Source organism: Arachis ipaensis, chromosome B7 (assembly GCF_059453495.1).
Source record: "Arachis ipaensis isolate K30076 ecotype BB chromosome B7, ASM5945349v1, whole genome shotgun sequence".
NCBI classification, from domain to species: Eukaryota; Viridiplantae; Streptophyta; class Magnoliopsida; order Fabales; family Fabaceae; genus Arachis; species Arachis ipaensis.
In genome coordinates, this window is record NC_142442.1 from 66,369,863 (window position 1) to 66,376,082 (window position 6,220).

The 6,220-nt window shown below is 34.8% G+C and overlaps 1 non-coding gene across 1 annotated transcript; it reads left to right on the top strand.

Annotated features, from left to right (window-relative positions):
* Window positions 1–580: 580 nt before the first annotated feature.
* On the top strand, window positions 581–688 carry LOC148552864 (small nucleolar RNA R71). Its single transcript, XR_015892885.1, has one exon. It is a non-coding gene; the product is annotated as a small nucleolar RNA R71 (small nucleolar RNA).
* The last annotated feature ends 5,532 nt before the right edge of the window (window positions 689–6,220 follow it).

Below are 6,220 nucleotides of genomic sequence, written 5' to 3' on the forward strand. Positions count from 1 at the left end.
ATATTTTCTAAGCTAGATGGATTCTGCTCAGAATTCTCTGTCTGTTGCTGAGTGGATGATGGAAAAGACTTGCTATTGCTAAACATGTTTCTTCCACCATTATTAAAGCCTTGTTGAGGCTTTTGTTGATCCTTCCATGAGAAATTTGGATGATTTCTCCATGAGAGATTATAGGTGTTTCCATAGGGTTCACCCATGTAATTCACCTCTACTATTGCAGGGTTCTCAGGATCATAAGCTTCTTCTTCAGAAGATGCCTCTTTAGTACTGTTGGATGATTCCTTCAATCAATTCAGACTCTGAGAAATCATATTGACTTGCTGAGTCAATATTTTATTCTGAGCCAATATGACATTCAGAGTATCAATTTCAAGAACTCCCTTCCTCTGAGGCATCCCATTACTCATAGGATTCCTTCAGAAGTGTACATGAACTGGTTATTTGCAACCATGTTAATGAGTTCCTGAGCTTCTGCAGGCATTTTCTTTAGGTGAATGGATCCACCTGCAGAATGGTCCAATGACATCTTTGATAATTCAGACAGACCATCATAGAATATATCCAGGATGGCCCATTCTGAAAGCATGTCAGAAGGACACTTTTTGGTCAGTTCCTTGTATCTCTCCCAAGCTTCATGGAGGGATTCACCTTCCTTTTGTCTGAAGGTTTGAACATCCACTCTAAGCTTACTAAGCTTTTGAGGAGGAAAGAACTTGGCTAAGAAAGCTGTGACCAGCTTATCCCAAGAGTTCAGGCTATCCTTAGGTTGAGAGTGTAACCATATTCTAGCTCTGTCTCTTACAGCAAATGGGAAAAGCATAAGCCTGTAGACCTCGGGATCAACCCCATTGGTCTTCACAGTATCACAGATCTGCAAGAATTCAGTTAAGAACTGAAAAGGATCTTCGGATGGAAGTCCGTGAAACTTGCAATTCTGTTGCATAAGAGAAACTAATTGAGGTTTCAGCTCAAAATTGTTTGCTCCAATGGCAGGGATTGAGATGCTTCTTCCATGTAAATTGGAAATTGGTACAGTAAAATCACCAAGCATCTTCCTTGCATTGTTGTTATTTTCGGCCATGTCTCCTTCTTTTTCAAAAATTTCTGTAAAGTCCTCTTCAGAGTGTTGTATTTTAGCTTCTCTTAGCTTCCTCTTCATAGTCCTTTCAGGTTCCGGATCAGCTTCAACAAGAATGTTTTTATCCTTGCTCTTGCTCATATGAAAAAGAAGAAAACAGAAAAGAAAATATGGAATCCTCTATGTCACAGGATAGAGATTCCTTTATGTGAGTAGAAGAAGATATGAATAGAAAAAGGAGAATCCAAACACAAGGGTGAGGAGTAGGTTCGAATTCTTAGATGAAGAGGAGTGTTAGTAAATAAATAAATAATTAGAAAGAGGTGAGAGAGAAGAATTTTCGAAAATTAAATAAATTAAAATAAAAAATATTTTTTGTTTTTAATTTAAAATTAAAATTAGAATTCGAAAATTAAGAAAGGAAAAATTAAATCAAATTAAATTAAATTTAAAACAATTAGTTAATTTAAAAAGGAATTTTGAAAAAGATGAAGGTGATTTTCGAAAATTAGAGAGAGAGAGAGTTAGTTAGGTAGTTTTGAAAAAGATAAGAATCAAACAAGAAGTTAAATGGTTAATTGAAAAAGATTTGAAAATCAAATTTTGGAAAGATAAGAAGTTAGAAAAGAAGTTAGAAAAGATTTTGAAATTGATTTTGAAAAAGATGTGATTGAAACTTAATTTGAAAAAGATTTGAAAAAGGAATTTAAAAAGATTTGATTTTTTTTTTGAAATCAAAGTTGATTACTTGACTAACAAGAAACTAAAAAGATATGATTCTAGAGTTTAAAGATTGAACCTTTCTTACTAGGCAAGTAACAAACTTAAAAATTTTGAATCAATCACATTAATTGTTAGCATTTACTTCGAAAATATGAATTAGAAATAAGAAAAAGATTTTGAAAATCAATCATAAAGTTTTCGAAAATATGAAAGAAAAATGATTTGAAAAAGATTTGAAAAAGATAGAATTTTTTTTAAATTGAAAATTTGATTTGACTCATAAGAAACAACTAAATTTTAAAAAGTTTTGAAAAAGTCAACTCAAATTTTCGAAAATTTATGAGTGAAAAAGGGAAAGATATTTTTTTGATTTTTGAATTTTTAATGATGAGAGAGAAAAACTCCAAAAGACTCAATGCATGAAAATTTTGGATCAAAACAAAGGAAACATGCAAAAACACTTTGAATGCAAAGATGAACACCAAGAACACTTTGAAGATCATGATGAACATCAAGTATGTATTTTTGAAAAATTTTTAATAAGAGAAAACATGCAAGACACCAAACTTAGAAATTTTTAATTTTTAGACACTAACAAATTGAAAATGCATATGAAAAACAACAAAAGATGCAAAACAAGAAAACATGAAGATCAAACAAGAGGATTCATCAAGAACAACTTGAAGATCATGAAGAATGCATGATGAACTTTCAAAAAATTCAAGAAAATTATAAAAACATGCAATTGACACCAAACTTAAAAATTGACAAAAGACTCAAACAAGAAACACAAAATTATTTTTGATTTTATGATTTTATTAAATTTTTTTGTATTATTTTCGAAAATAAGAAATAAAAAAGCTTAAAAATAAAATAAAATTACCTAATCTGAGCAACAAGATGAACCGTCAGTTGTCCAAACTCGAACAATCCCCGGCAACGGCGCCAAAAACTTGGTGCGCAGAAATCGTGACGGTTCCATTCCTTGGTAACGGCGCTAAAAACTCAATACGCACGTTCATAATCTTAGTTCTTTGTCACAACTTCGCACAACTAATCAGCAAGTGCACTGGGTCATCCAAGTAATAAGCCTTACGTGAGTAAAGGTCGATCCCACGGAGATTGTCGGCTTGAAGCAAGCAATGGTCACCTTGTAAATCTCAATCAGGCAGATTCAATTGATTATAGAGATTTAATAATTTAAAAGATAAATATAAAATATAAAATAAAGATAGTGATACTTATGTAATTCATTGGTGAGAATTTCAGATAAGCATATAGAGATGCGTTCGTTCCTCCTGAACCTCTGCTTTCCTATTATCTTCATCCAATCATTCATACTCCCTTCTATGGCAAGCTGTATGTTAGGCATCACCGTTGTCAATGGCTACATCCTGTCCTCTCAGTGAAAATGGTCCAATGCGCTGTCACTGCATGGCTAATCATCTGTCGGTTCTCGATCATACTGGAATAGGATCCATTGATCCTTTTGCGTCTGTCACTACGCCCAGCACTCGCGAGTTTGAAGCTTGTCGCAGCCATCCCTTCCCAGATCCTACTCGGAATACCACAGACAAGGTTTAGACTTTTTGGATCTCAATAATGGCCGTCCATGGATTCTAACTTATACCACGAAGATTCTGATTAAGGAATCCCAGAGATACTCATTCAATCTAAGGTAGAACGGAAGTGGTTGTCAAGCATGCGTTCATAGTTGGGAATGATGATGACTGTCACGATCATCACATTCATATTGAGGTGTGAATGAATATCTTAGAATCGGAATAAGCTTGAATTGAATAGAAAAACAATAGTACTTTGTATTAATTCATGAGGAACAGCAGAGCTCCACACCTTAATCTATGGTGTGTAGAAACTCTACCGTTGAAAATACATAAGTGATGAAGGTCCAGGCATGGCCGAGAGGCCAGCCCCCAAACGTGATCTAAAGATGAAACTAAAGATGTTCCAAAAGATCCCAAAGATGTAAATACAATAGTAAAAAGTCCTATTTATGCTAAACTAGTTACTAGGGTTTACAGAAATGAGTAAATGATGCAGAAATCCACTTCTGGGGCCCACTTGGTGTGTGCCTGGGCTGAGCATTGAGCTTTACACGTGTAGAGACTTCTCTTGGAGTTGAACGCCAGTTTGTAACCTGTTTCTGGCGTTTAACTCCACTTTGCAACCTGTTTCTGGCGTTTAACTCCAGAATGCAGCATGGAACTGGCGTTGAGCACCAGTTTGCGTCATCTAAACTCGGGCAAAGTATGAACTATTATATATTTCTGGAAAGCCCTGGATGTCTACTTTCCAACACAATTAAGAGCACGCCATTTGGAGTTCTGTAGCTCCAGAAAATCCACTTTGAGTGCAGGGAAGTCAGAATCCAACAGCATCTGCAGTCCTTCTTCAACCTCTGAATCTGATTTTTGCTCAAGTCCCTCAATTTCAGTCAGAAATTACCTGAAATCACAGAAAAACACACAAACTCATAGTAAAGTCCAGAAATGTGAATTTTATTTAAAAACTAATAAAAATATACTAAAAATAAACTAAATCATACTAAAAACTATGTAAAAACAATGCCAAAAAGCGTTTAAATTATCCACTCATCAAGCTCCCATTTCCTACAACATAATTTGAACCAAACTCATAGCCAAAAGAGTGAGAACTCATAGTAGAAAAGAGAAACAAAAACTAACAAAAATAAGAAGCAAGGTCCTAAACCTAACAAAAACCAACAAACAAGCAAAAGACAAACATATTCACATATTCACAATAGCCAACAATATAACAACATTGCAACTCCCCAGCAACGGCGCCATACTGATAATAGAAAAATTGTCGTGTCGGCATAGAATTTCACACAAAATAAAATCTCGTTGCAAGTATAGTTCTACACCAACAAACAATCCTCCCAATCAAAAATTTTGGTGCTGTCACAAGTACAAATCCCAATGAAAATTAACCGAATTATTTAGACTATGGGTCGTCTCACAAGGAATTGCAATGAAGTGAATGCTTATTTGCTATGAAGGATGCAAGGGGGGTTTCGTTGATAAGAGGGCAAGAAATTAAATGACAAAAAAAATAAAGAGGGCAATTAAAGAAAGCAATTAATAAAGAGAGACATTCATGACAAAGATTGAGAATATAGTCTTTCTATCCTAGTCATACAATGATCCATTCATCTTATCTAGTCAACTCCAACACAAAGGGAGAAAGTCAAATAAGACTAATCAATCATACCACAATAATAAACAAGAATTTATCTTATTTCGTCATCTCCAACATTGGAAGAAGGTATAAGTTATCTTCCATGAGAGAAAGTCAAACAAGACTAGTTAATCTCAATTCAAATGTCCTAATCAACTCACTAATTGGATTAGCAAAAGATTAACGTCAATGGAAATAATATTAACTAACAACTCTAGATCACCAACACATGACTCAAGATTGCCTAATTACTCTTTCCAAGCCAAGAAAGCTCAAAGTCTACTCTAAAGTCCAACTAAGCATTTTATTAAACACTTGGAAGGCACAAAAGGAAAGCATGATAAAAGTGCAAGAATAATAAATCTACCAACTACTAATTGCAAGGAAAGTAAGATCACAACTCAATTCAACCATAAAAGAACATCAAACATTAAATTGCATTAAAAGAAAATCAAATCCAACAATAGCATCCATGAACATAAAAGAGAAATTAACATTACAAATCATGAGAATGAAAGAGTAGAAATAAGAAATCATAAAAGAAACAAGATGAAAACATGTAATTAAATCTAGATCTAAGATGGAAATTAACCTAACCTAATTCTAGAGAGAAGAGGGAGCTTCTCTCTCTAGAAACTAACCTACTTGATGCTAATGCTACAAACAATTGCCCCCTGCCCAAGCTTGAATTCTGCATGAAATAGCATTAGAAATGAGTTGGGTTGGGCCCAAAGTGCTTCAGAAATCGCTGGGGGCGATTTCACTTTAGTGGGCCACGAACAGCATCGGCGAGCACGCGAACATGGCACGTGCGCGCCCCTGAGCGCGAAGTAACATATTGCAAATTTTATATCATTTCGAAGCTCCGGATGTTAGCTTTCCAACGTAACTAGAACCGCCTCATTTAGACCTCTGTAGCTCAAGTTATGATCGATTGAGTGCGAAGAGGTCAGACTTGACAGCTTTGCGGTTCCTTCATTTCTTCATGAGTTCTCCCACTTTGCATGCTTTTCTCCTCACTTCTTCCATCCAATACTTGCCTTATGAACCTGAAATTACTCAACAAACATATCGAGGTATCGAATGGAATTAAAGTGAGTTAAATTTAGCTATTTTAAGGCCTAAAAACTATGTTTTCACATTTAAGCACAAATCAAGGGAGAATTACAAAACCATGCTATTTCATTGAATAAATGTGAG